The following is a 12,889-nucleotide window of genomic DNA, read 5'->3' as shown; positions in this document are numbered from 1 at the left end:
TGGAAAAAGATATTTAGTATTTCGGGCTTTAGTCTGTCATCCTCTGTTTCAGTACCATTTTGGTCACAGAGTGTCTGGACATTTTGTTTTGTTGATGGTACACATTGTTATATACAGAGCATTGTTCCTCGGGTGCTACTTTCTCTTCACGATTCAAATGATCTGTTCACATATTTTCCTTTAGTAAACTCTGGCGAGGCGTCTTCTCTGATTCTGTGAGTAGTAGGGTAACGAACCCTCTCCTCTAACATCTCAGTTTTAGGTAACCTGATATCCTAAACCCTGGTATTCAGTATGCTCGTGATACATTCTGCATCTCTAACGGACACGATTTCTTCGGTACATATACGCCTGGTCTGACTCCCTGCTAGAGAATCAGTACATCAGTCCGTAGTGTGCCTGTTACTCGTACCTTTAAAATTCATTCTTCTTGTGAGTCTATCACTAGTTCCACACTGATACCGCTAGAGGGTGTTATCGTTGAAGGCCGCCTCTGGCCACCAGTTTGTCGGCTCCATTTGGCCGTTTTGCTCTTCTGTTCGAGCCTGGCTACTGCAGCCTGCGACGGGCCTTGCACCGTCCAGCAGGTTTTCTGTACACAGTGGTTACCCTGACGTAAATTCCTGGGTGAGCCCTTAGTGTCGAGCTCCTTGGCTGCTATCGCCTATGAGCCTATTTGGCCTTCGAGTGGTGGAACGGTAGGACTCCTGGCTGCCGTGCTCCGAGTACTGCTGTATTTTATCACTAAAGCATGCCCACCTCATTCAGCCTCCCGTTTGCTATTACTTTTGACTACGTATTGAGCTACGTGCGCATCTTCTCCGCTTCTTGCAATGTAACCTGTTCACTTCTTACCCACAACTCTCTCCATGCCTCATTATGTCCAAAAAGTTGTCTGCCCAACAATCTGTGAAATGGCATATCCCTGTAAGCATACATGGCTTGGAGCTTAGTAACACACCTGCTTGCAGCTCATGTTTACAGCGATAGTAGCACCTGCCCTTCTGTCCGAATTGGATTGCCTTTACAAAAGACGAGAAAGAAAAAGGACGCACGGAAGGGTGTACCCCTGATAATCAAACCATTTTTTGTTTGACAGTTCATATTTATTTTCAGAACGCATCATAGCAATTAACGGAATACAACTTAAACATGTCGAAGAACGAGCAACAGAACTATATTTTCTTTAACAAATAATCGGTTTAAGCCACTGATCAGAGGCCCGAAGCCACAAGCAAAATATCAATAATAAATACAAAATCGCAAGATAATTAGGTAAGACAGTTCTTTCTTAAAGTAATTTGGCCTTGGAATAATTAAAAGAATTACTCTCCCAAAAACTTGAAGAACAATTCGCCACTCACGGCTCTTAAAAGAGCTTTAAAAAAGAAATTTCGATTAATTTCAATTAATTTCAATATTAATCAGACTGGCAGTTGAAAGTAACATCTGAAGCTTCGATTATAAAATCATAGGTCCAAACATTCAATCTTCAGAGCAGAAGAAACATGAAAGTTACGATCCAGCAAAATTTTCTTTTACATGCGAGGAATGAATACAATATGGAAGTGCTGGGAAAATGATTAGAAAAACATCTCAAATATTGATAGTTAGAGAAATTAATCTCAAGGTTTCCAAGTATTAGCACAATAAGTGCATCTGTAATCATCTAATTTAGAAAATGTAAAGGTTAATCATAAATCGGATAATGAAACCCATTTCACGAGAGGTGTAAAATATTTGGCGGAAAATATTAAGATAAAAGCTTGTAAGTAAGAGCGTAGGCTAAACAAATTTACTTAAGAAACAGCTCCACTAAGGTAACGTCAGGCAGCTACCAAGTACTCCCGAAAAACACGATACCGATACGTAACAGCAACAGGTCCCCCCGTTGCAAGCAGTGTGCCGACAGCTCGTAAGACTAAAAGCTGTTAACAAGCATAACTCAGGTGAAAGATGAGCTAAAAGATAAAAGTAAAGAAAATGTAATTCAACCACGCCGTAATAACTTAACGGCATAAGAACTTCAAACCTGCGTAATAATCAAACAGTAAGGCTACTCAAAATTGCACAGAGCAAACACCGCTTAACAACATAACCGGTAAAACGATGGCGTAATAAGCGTCTCACCCAAAACAATTTAAACGTATAGGGTAGAATGATTTATCCAAGAAAAACAGTCAATAAGTCACTTAGGCTACACAACACCAAACTGAAATTTCTATGAGAAGCAGGAGCTTACCACTAGGAGGTGGTGATGAATTGTGGGCTCTTACAAGTAAGGTTCTCTTCCATGTTACTTAGATTTCAGATCGATGTAAAACACAATTTGAACAGCATACATTAGTTCGACAGGTTTCCTTAAAATAAACCCAAGCACATATCCCAAGGCGTCAAAAACAATTTGACAGCGCTAAACACCAATTTCATTAAATACCAGGTTAACGACAAATTCCCTGACGACTCACAGGAGAATAACACTGATTTGAAAGTTACCGGATTTCAGGTACCACACAGCTTGTCGCGTAACAAAGTAACAGTAACGCAAAACTTCAAGTAGCACTTATAATGGCACACATGCGAAACAAGCACCGACCATCAAATGTGTTAAGCCCAAATAGACCAGTTGCAATAATTAAAACGCGTGATTTTTTTTTTTTTTTTTTTTTTTTTTTTTTTTTTTTTTTTTTTTTTTTTGAGATCCTTAAAGCCTTAAAGTGCGAGTCACAGAGGTGCCAACCACTGATACATCAAGAAGTCGTCACTCCAAAATTTCAGCTCAATGTAAAACACCAGCATCAAAAACGCACAGCATGGACATAAGAGCCAGCCAATGTGCTCGAGCGGTTCTCGGCGCTTCAGTCCGAACCGCGCTGCTGCTACTGTCGCAGGTTCGAATCCTGCCTCGGGCATGGATGTATGTGATGTTCTTAGGTTAGCTAGGTTTAAATAGTTCTAAGTCTAGGATGATGACCTCAGATGTTAAGACCCATAGTGCTTAGAGCCATTTGAATCATTTTGGCATAAGGGAAGGAAGTTTAACTGAAGCACACTGAAGGGCGTGGTGGAAACTTTAACTAACCAGTCTCCGCACAAATAGAGGCAACGGCTCCGAAGCCGACGAGCCGACCAACGTCCGTGTTGCCAACTCGCCAAGTACCCAGACACTCCCCACTCCATACACTCAGGCGTGTTTTCAAGACTCCGCGCCAGCATTAACACACAGGAAGTTTGTGCCACCTAGCGGGGCGCCAGCACAAAACTGGGGGAAGAAAACACCAAATGAAACAGCCATGGCTCATCTACCTCTTCATTAGCTATGCTTTTCATCGCCACTGCCTTCTTGGTATCGTATTTCACGCGGTAAAATTGAATTGCATGCATCTTACGGGTGTAGGACACTGGGACAGTGAACTGTTTCCCCTAAATTCTCCAACATCGACTTGCTTAATAAGTAATTACATGCGCAAGGGCTTAGGTGGAATTTCCTTAACAGTCCCTACCTTAAGAGCAGCACACTTCCGTCTTTATTCTCAAGCTAAATGTTCTCCTCTACCACAATTCAATCATTTTGACTCGATATTTCGTCCATGACAGGGAACAGTGGGCGTCCGATATTTCCCTTTGTTGGACGTAATTGCACATTCTTCGGCTGTGGCTAGATCAGTTGTTTTTGACAGTGTTAATTTCATCGTATAGACCCTGAACAAGCAGAGCCCTTTCTAACTTGCCAATTAACGTGTTACTGCCAGAAATTTCCTCCTCCACCATAACACTCCTCATGGTTTTCGTAAAGTGATACTGCGTGGAGTCCACGCGAGAGCACCACTGAACCACACTTTCTTGCTTTGCCTGCTGACTAGAGAATATAGTGCAACGGTAATAATCAAGAATTCACTTGTTCTCATAATTCTCTAGTAGCCTCACTGCAGCTAAGGTACTGCCTATCTTCGGAGCCTTATTACAGGTAAGGTACTGCCTATCTCTGTCGGAAGCTGACATAGTGTGCACGGACCTTGCAGACTTGATGAACTGTTAGATGTGCAGCCAGGGTGAGCTTTGGGCTCACAGTCCTCGTGTTCACGGCGGCGGTGATGTGGTCCAACTACCTCTGGTAAGGTCATCCTCTTGCTCACGGCAGTGGCGTGGTGTGATACCCTCTGGTATGGTGAGCCTCACGCTCACAACAGTGGCACAGTGTGATGGCCTCTGGTATGGTGAGATTTGGGTTCACAGTCCTCGTGTTCACGGCGGCGGTGATGTGGTCCAACTACCTCTGGTAAGGTCATCCTCTTGCTCACGGCAGTGGCGTGGTGTGATACCCTCTGGTATGGTGAGCCTCATGCTCACAACAGTGGCACAGTGCGATGGCCTCTGGTATGGTGAGCTTTGGGCTCACAGTCCTCGTGTTCACGGCGGCGGTGATGTGGTCCAACTACCTCTGGTAAGGTCATCCTCTTGCTCACGGCAGTGGCGTGGTGTGATACCCTCTGGTATGGTGAGCCTCATGCTCACAACAGTAGCACAGTGCGATGGCCTCTGGTATGGTGAGATTTGGGTTCACAGTCCTCGTGTTCACGGCGGCGGTGATGTGGTCCAACTACCTCTGGTAAGGTCATCCTCTTGCTCACGGCAGTGGCGTGGTGTGATACCCTCTGGTATGGTGAGCATCATGCTCACAACAGTGGCACAGTGCGATGGCCTCTGGTATGGTGAGCTTTGGGCTCACAGTCCTCGTGTTCACGGCGGCGGTGATGTGGTCCAACTACCTCTGGTAAGGTCATCCTCTTGCTCACGGCAGTGGCGTGGTGTGATACCCTCTGGTATGGTGAGCCTCATGCTCACAACAGTGGCACAGTGCGATGGACTCTGGTATGGTGAGCTTTGGGCTCACAGTCCTCGTGTTTACGGCGGCGGTGATGTGGTCCAACTACCTCTGGTAAGGTCATCCTCTTGCTCATGGCAGTGGCGTGGTGTGATACCCTCTGGTATGGTGAGCCTCATGCTCACAACAGTGGCACAGTGCGATGGCCTCTGGTATGGTGAGATTTGGGTTCACAGTCCTCGTGTTCACGGCGGCGGTGATGTGGTCCAACTACCTCTGGTAAGGTCATCCTCTTGCTCACGGCAGTGGCGTGGTGTGATACCCTCTGGTATGGTGAGCCTCATGCTCACAACAGTGGCACAGTACGATGGCCTCTGGTATGGTGAGATTTGGGTTCACAGTCCTCGTGTTCACGGCGGCGGTGATGTGGTCCAACTACCTCTGGTAAGGTCATCCTCTTGCTCACGGCAGTGGCGTGGTGTGATACCCTCTGGTATGGTGAGCCTCATGCCCACAACAGTGGCACAGTGCGATGGCCTCTGGTATGGTGAGCTTTGGGCTCACAGCAATGGCATGTTGTGATGCTCTCTGGTATGGTGAGCCTCGAGCTCATGGTGGCAGCCTGGTGCGATACCCACTGGTATGGTAGGCCTTGTACTCAAGGCGGCGGAGGCGGCGTGGTGCGATGTCCTGCAGTGTTGTGAGCCTCAATCCCATGGCGGTGGCATGGTGGGACTCCTGGTGTAGTGGGCCTCGTGTTCAAGGCGATTGTATTTCCTCATCAAAACTGTCAAGCTATGCATCCAGACTTGGATGAGGTTGTGTAGCGCGACGCCATTTCTTCCTCAAAACTGTCAAGCTGTGCACCCAGACTTGGATCAGGGCTGAATTCTACTGAAATCCTTTGTTCTCCCTCTACTTGTCCCTGTACTCTGAATCTCCTGCCTCACTTCTCAATAAAATACACCCCACATATGACACCACTTTTTGTGTCACTTGTCATGCCATGAGAGCGTGTGAGAAGGACAGCTCGATAAGCGACAGAGGACCTTAACTCGAACGATGAAATTCGATGAAGTTAAGTGCTGTGGCCTACCTGCTGATTCCCAGACAAGCTTTGAGTGCTGCAGGGTAGGGCTGCTCAGGAAACAGGGTAGAAGTGTTTAACTACCAATGTGAGTTCATGGTCTATAAATGCCCCTGGCACAATTCCCTGGTTACAAGTTCCCATCTATGATTAACTAACCTGACATTCTGAATGTCCGATACGAGTCCTAATTTTGTAGAGGCTACTAAAATAAACTCATACTGACGAGCTTCGTGGAGACGGCATCATCTGCTCGTTGCTCATACCGTTCTGTCTTCAGAAGTGCAGGAGGGTTCTATTTATACAGCTCCATTTGGACACTAACCTGCTAGAAGCTTCGATGAAACAAGCCTGATGTGGTTGGTCACACAGCGAATTTTTGTCAATATTTGAAAGTAGCTTTTCCCTGAAAAAATATATTCAGAAAGTCCATTAACAAAAACGAACGGTTTCATAATTTCGTCTAAGAAGAAACGGGAAATTCATATAGAGGCAGAATAAGTTCAAATCTACAAAAATATGCTGTACTATTTTGAGGAAAATTATTAACATTCCTGACAGAAATTAATTGCATAGACAACAAGATTATAAATGTGTGGGATGTTGTGAAATGGCACACAGGGCAACCAGTCAGTCTACAGGATACTACAACAATTAAACTATATGACAATGTTTGAGTGATAATTTACGAGTTGAAAATGTCTTTAACAATGACTTTCCAAAAGTAATAGCAAAAATAGGTTCATTTCAAGAAGCAAGAGAACATATTAAAATGTCATTCCACAAAACTTTAAGCAGTTAGAAGTAGCACCAACATCTTTAACTAAAGTTAATGGAATTAGTTAAGCCGAATTGGCACTTTTTACCGACGAAGTGCTACAATAAATCTGATCAGAGAGGAGGCAATAGAAGAGATCGTCAATGACGTGTTTCGGAGAGTTTTTATGTGGTTCTCTGAAAATGAACTCTCCCTATATTCAGTTGTGAGTAACAAATAGAAACATACCAACAACTGACGTAGCACATAAACAGGAGTCAGCAAACAGGGCAGAATTCTCTAAGTTTTAGGGTGTCAATATTTATGAAAACTTGAACTGGAAGAAGCATATTAGTGAGCTGCTCAAATAATTAAACTCAGCTGTTCTTTGTACACTGTGAAAAGTATTTAAACCGACAAACTCTGGAAGGCTGTAAGGGACATGAAAATAAATATTATCTCCTAATGTCATTTTTTCCTACGAGGATTATTTAAACCTTTGGAGGCCGTATTATGCTCTTCAGTTGACATGGGCCGTATTATGATCTACATAGCGCACCACAAAGGACGAGCTGCACAGTGAGTTTATCAACAACAATATCCTAATCGCCGTATCCCGCATCATAGGACCTTTGATGCTGTGTACCAACGTCTGCGTGAGATCAGGTCATTTAGCAGATTACCTGGACAGGGATGCCGTAGCCGGCCGCTGGTGGCCGAGCGGTTCTGGCGCTACAGTCTGGAACCGCGCGACCGCTACGGTCGCAGGTTCGAATCCTGCCTCGGGCATGGATGTGTGTGTTGTCCTTAGGTTAGTTAGGTTTGACCTCAGCAGTTGAGTCCCATAGTGCTCAGAGCCATTTGAACCAGGGATGCCGTCGCACGGTAAGAAAGCTGCAATTTGAGGAAGCTGTCTTGCAGCATGTGGAGCGGGATCCTTCAATCAGCACTCGTGCAATTGCACGTCACATGGGGACGAATCAAACGAATGTAAGAACAGTCCTTCGAGAGCAATTGTTACGTCCATTTCACTTACAGCGTGTCCACAACCTGGAACCAGTTGATTATCCACCCAGAGCACAGTTTTCGCAGTGGTACCTGGAACAGTGTGTAATGCATCCTAAATTTCCATCCTCTGTGTTGTTTACCGATGAAGCAACGTTCGGGCGTGATGGAGTCTTCAACATGTACAATTCGCATGTTTGGAGTGAGGATAACCCACATGCCACAGTTACTAGCGCTCATCAAGTGCGGTTCTTCGTTAATGTGTGGGTCGGTGTTTTTGGAGACTGTTTAATTGGGCCGTATCTGCTATCTAGTTGTTGTCTCTTGGTCATAAAAAAATGAAAAAGTGTTTGTTGGTTTAATTAATTTTACGCCAGAGAAATCTTCTTCTACCGGTTTGAATACTCCTCATAGGAAAAAATGGCATTAGGGAAAAATATTTGTTTTGATGTCCCCTACAACCTCCCAGAGTATGTCGGTTTAAATACTTATGACCCTGTATAAGTGCTAGTCTTGGAATCAAGCGACTCAGCCTGCTGACATATTTTGCATGTTTCCATTCAGTACTGCCTTATGAAATAATTTTCTGGGGTGGCTCATGACTTAAAAAGAAAGTATTGGTTTCACCAGAGCGAGCAGTAAGAATAAAATGTGGTGTTCACCCAATGACGTTGTGAAGACACCTCCTCAAGGAGTTGGACGTCTTAACTACACTATCACAATATATATATTCCCTAATTAAGTTCGCGATAAATAATCCGCCACAGTTTGAGAAGAATAATGATATTCATATCTATAACACTAGAAGAAAAAATCCTTTATTATCTATAATTAAAGCTGTCAGTGTCTCAGAAAAGAATTCAGTGTTCAAAAACAAAACCTGTGATCATTTGATCAATATCATAAGAGTGTCTGACACGTAGTAAAACAAGTTATCAATTTAACTTAAAATCATTTCCCCTGGGCAACGACTTCTGTTCACCGGACGAATTTTTATTTAAAATATGACAGCCTGTAAAAAAGTTTAAAAAACTGATTTTTAAGTGTAGTTGCATGATTAAGACTAAAAATTGTATGTACATTATTGTTAACGCCAGTCACGTATACACATCTCGTAAACTGATGTGTTTCACATCATTTCAATAAAAGAATCGTTCAAATGTTCTATGGCACTTATTCTGACGGAAAAGAAATGCAACACCAAGAAGACGTTGTTCGACATAAACAAGTTGGTAGACGTGTTTCTACATCTGGAAGAAGAAATCTATTCAAATTTCGCGCCAGACGCATAAGAGTGGCGCTAGTCTCGGTACCACGAGGATGGTTCAAATGATTCAGATGGCTCTGAGCATCATGGTACTTAACTTCTGAGGTCATCAGTCCCCTAGAACTTAGAACTACTTCAACCTAATTAACCTAAGGACATCACACACATCCATGCCCGAGGCAGGATTCGTACCTGCGACCGTAGCGGTAGCGCGTTTCCAGACTGTAGCTCCTACAACCGCTCGGCCACCCCGGCCGGCTACCACGAGGATCCAAGTCAGATTTGCTTCAAATACACGCTGTAACGCTGGTGAGCGTTGGTTACCTTTGAGATTGGACATGGTGAGTTGATGTTAGTCAAGAAAGTCTTTAAGGTGACAATACAACATTATCAACACGTCACTGAGTTGGAATGGAGTCGTGCAACAGGGCTAACAGAAGTTGGATGTTCCTTCTGCGATATTGCGGAAAGACATGGCAGGAATGTAGCTACTGTGTGTGGTTGCTGGCAGGGTGGTCAACGTATAGTTTTGGCGCATCATACTGCATCTGCAGCAACAATATGAGCAGCAGGTGGTGTCAAACGAGAGCTGGTTGGAGGGCAAGATGCAGGTCTGTTGTGTTTTCTAATGAAAGCTGGTTCTGCCTCAGTGCCAGTGATGGCCATGTGTTGGTTAGAAGGAGGCCGGTTGATGGCCTGAAACCAACACACTGGACCTAATCGAGTTACGAGGCGTGTTTTTTAAGTAAGTACCGTTTTGCCACACCGCGGCCGCAGCGCTGCGGTCGGCGTTCTGCGCATGCGCACTGGATACCTACATCTGTTGTCTACGCACTGACGCCATTACAGTCTGATTCTTCCGTGTTTACGTTGTGTACTGAGTGTTTAAGATGCCTCCGATAATCGTGAGTCCCGCCGACTGTGAAGTACGGGCTGTTATAAGATTTCTTAGTGCTAAAGGCCTAAAAGCGATCGATATTCATCGTGAGATCTGTGCAGTTTACGGAGAAAACATTATGATTGATGGAATGGTGAGAAAGTGGGTGAGAACTGTGGTGTCACCGCCAGACACCACACTTGCTAGGTGGTAGCTTAAATCGGCCGCGGTCCATTAGTACATGTCGGACCCGCGTGTCGCCACTGGCAGTGATCGCAGACCGAGCGCCACCACACGGCAGGTCTCGAGAGACGTACTAGCACTCGCCCCAGTTGTACGACGACTTTGCTAGCGACTACACTGACGAAGCCTTTCTCTCATTTGCCGAGAGACAGTTAGAATAGCCTTCAGCTAAGTCCATGGCTACGACCTAGCAAGGTGCCATTAGTTACTTCATGAATCTAAAGAGTCTCACTTGTATCATCAAGAATGCTGTATACCAAAGGACGATATAAAAGTTAAGTGTTCTAGTAGCTACGTTCTTTTCTTTATCACATTCATCACGTATCCTGTTCCAGACTTCGCGCCAGTCGGCGTGTGTGTACGTGTGCCCTTTCGGCTACCCGTCTCTGTGGACTGGCTGCCTTGTCAGTCCACTACAAGAACATTTAAAGATGGCCACACAAATGTGCATGATGAACAACAGAGTAGGCGTCCTTCGGTCGTTAATGAAAGTTTGGTGCAGGAAGTAGACAATAAGCTGAGAGAAAACAGACGCTTTACGATTTCCTCCTTGCGAGATGACTTTCCTAATGTTTCTCGTAGTGTTTTGTATGGCATTGTCGCCGAGCGCTTGAATTACCTAAAATTGTGCGCACGTTGGGTACGGAAAATGTTGACGGATGTGCGCAAAACCAAACGTTTAGACAGTGCACTGACGTACCTTGAGCGGTACCACAACGACGGTGATGATTTCGTAAGCCAAATTGTTACGGGCGATGAAACATGGGTGGTCTACGCCACACCAGAATCAAAGCAACAGTCCATCGAATGGCGGCATTCAGATTCAGCCAGAAAAGTGAAGTTTAAGCAAACAATTTCTGCCCAGAAAATCATGTGAACAGTGTTTTTGGGCAGAAAAGGAGAAATGCTTGTGGAATTTCTGCCACGTAATGAGACAATCAGTGCAGCAGCTACTGTAAGACATCTGCGCCGTTCAATTCAGAACAAAAGACGTGGCAAGCTGAGCAAGGGCATCGTTTTGCTGCAAGACAATGCCCGTCCGCATGTGGCGAATCAGACCAATGATCTCATCACATCTTTTCGATGGGAAACTCTAGATCATCCTCCATACAGCTCCGATCTTGCGTCCAGTGACTACCATCTGACCCTCCACTTGAAGAAACACCTGGGTGGTCAGCGTGTTCAAGACGATGACGAAGTCAAAAGAGTGGTGATGCAGTGGTTAACAAATCAGGCGGCAGACTTCAATGAGGAGGGTATTAAAAAATTGGTACAACGTTATGACAAGTGCCTCAATATTTACGGAAATTAGGTGGAAAAGTAGATTAAGGTACAGATTTTCATGTAAAAAATAAAATTATTGAGATATCTCAACACGTCTTTTCTTAATTTCAAAACGGTACTTACTTAAAAAACACGCCTCATATGATCTGGAGCACGATTTCGTATGACAATAGGAACACTCTCGTGTTTATACCACACACCCTGACTACAAATCTGTTTGTCAGTCTGGTTTTTCAAGATAACGCTTGTCCAAATCCGCTGTTGTAATGACCAACCAAGTGCAACAGCCATGGAACTCCATCCCACAAACTGACATCCGGCACCTGTGCAACACAGTGCATACAGGTTTGAATGCTTGCTGTCAACATTCTGGCAGTTACACCAGTTATTAATGTACCAGCGTTTCACATTTGCAGTTGCGATGTTGGTCACTTAAACGTATTACTACACAACTGTATTCCCGAGATTTCATTACTCTACATTAATTACTTTTTGGTGTTGCGATTTTTTCTCGTCAGTGTCTTAACTAGCTTTGTCTACCGACATGACAGGGGCGGCAGCGCCCCATTCGAGCAGTAATTGCGCGTGTGCTGTTTGCTGCCTGACCCGCAGCCCCGCATCTCGCTGTGTGATCTCGCTGGGCAAGGCGTGGCCGCCGATGGGCCGGCGCTCAATTATGCATGGTGGAGGCCGCCTTGCCCCCTCACTAATGCACAGGGTCGGCTCACCAGCCACACAGCCCCCGCCCTGAGAACGCGGTTTTGTCCTGTTCCAGGTCGCTACTACCATTGGCATAGATTCTATGGAAATCAGTTTGATTAGATATTCCTCTGTAGTCACCGAGTCAAAAATTCCAATAGAGCCAAAGCCGTCTGTAAGGGTGGGCGGAGAGGACTGGGGGTGAGGGGCTTGGAAGGGGCACGCTAGTTGAACCTAGAGTGAAGAATTATTTGGTTTGCAGGATTCTCGTAATACCCAGAAATGGTTAACAGTGCTTATATCAAAACTATAATTTGTGTCGATATTATCACCTGATTATCAGACACATTTAAAGTATTGGTCACGAACTAGCAATTCACCTTGAGCACAGTAAAATTAAACTTTCATTATATACTGATGTGACAAAAACCATGGGATACCTCGTAATATCGTGTCGGACCTCCTGTTACCAAGTGTAGTGCTGCATCTCGACGTGGCATGGACTCAAAAAGTCGTTGGAAGTACACTACAGAAATGTTGAGCTCCCTCTATAGCGGCCAGTAACTACCGAAGTGTTGCCGGTGCAGGATTTTGTATGCGAACTGACTTCTAGATTGTGTCCCATAAATGTTGGAAGGGAATCATGTCGGATGATCTGGGTGGGCATATCATTCGCTCGAACTGTCCACAATGTTCTTAAAGCCAACTGCGAACAGTTGTGGCCCCATGACAAGTCCCATTGCCATCCATAAAAACGCAGTCCATGAATGGCTGCAAACGGTCTCAAAGTAGCCGAACATAACCACTCCAAGTGAGCGACCGGTTCAATTGGATCAGAGTTCCTA

This window comes from Schistocerca nitens, chromosome 2, assembly GCF_023898315.1.
Source record: "Schistocerca nitens isolate TAMUIC-IGC-003100 chromosome 2, iqSchNite1.1, whole genome shotgun sequence".
Taxonomy (NCBI): domain Eukaryota; kingdom Metazoa; phylum Arthropoda; class Insecta; order Orthoptera; family Acrididae; genus Schistocerca; species Schistocerca nitens.
Note: the sequence above shows the minus strand (reverse complement) of the source record.